Raw genomic sequence first — 686 nt, forward strand, 5'->3', positions numbered from 1 at the left:
GCCCCCCACCGCAGCAGACCTGGGCACCCTGGGCATGGAGCCAGGCAGCGGGCGGAGGCCTGAGCCCCGGAGCCCCTCCTGGCGCGCCCCTCCCCCGCCCAGGGCCAGGGCGGCCCGGCCGGTCCTCAGGAATGTGCCCAGACCCGGGGTGCGGGGTGCCGGGAGGCCTCGCTCCAGCCTGCCAGCTGTCTCTTGCCCCCAGCACGGCTCCCCGCTGGCAGGGGTGGCTGGTGAGGGGGCCGGCCTGGCTCGCAGGCAGCATGAGGCCTGCTGGTGTGGGGCCGCTGCCCAGCCTGGCAGGAGCCGCCATGGGCTGCAACAGCCCCGGCAGCCAGCCCAGCCGCCCCAAGCTCCCCCCACCGCCCCGCGCTGCTGCCCGGCTTGAGCGCCCACTCCACCATGCCCAGAGCCCGGGCAGACGGACAGGTCAGAGAGGTGGGCTGGGAGTTGTCCCCGCTAGGCTGACCCCAACACCCCTCAAGGAAGGGGTCTCTTGTGAACAGAGGCCCTGGATGACTTTCCCAGCTCTCTGCTCCCAAGACCACTGCTTGGTGACCAACGGGTCCTGGCTGAGGCCCCAGGCGCCCCTCCTCCCCTCAGCTCAGGCCGCAAAAAGCCAAGGTGGCCAGTCCACCCCACCCCCCGGAAGGCCAGGCCCTACAGCTGACCAGGGACCCCAGGCCTCA

The sequence above is a fragment of the Bison bison genome, unplaced genomic scaffold (genome assembly GCF_000754665.1).
Source record: "Bison bison bison isolate TAMUID 2011002044 unplaced genomic scaffold, Bison_UMD1.0 scf7180017846622, whole genome shotgun sequence".
Taxonomy (NCBI): domain Eukaryota; kingdom Metazoa; phylum Chordata; class Mammalia; order Artiodactyla; family Bovidae; genus Bison; species Bison bison.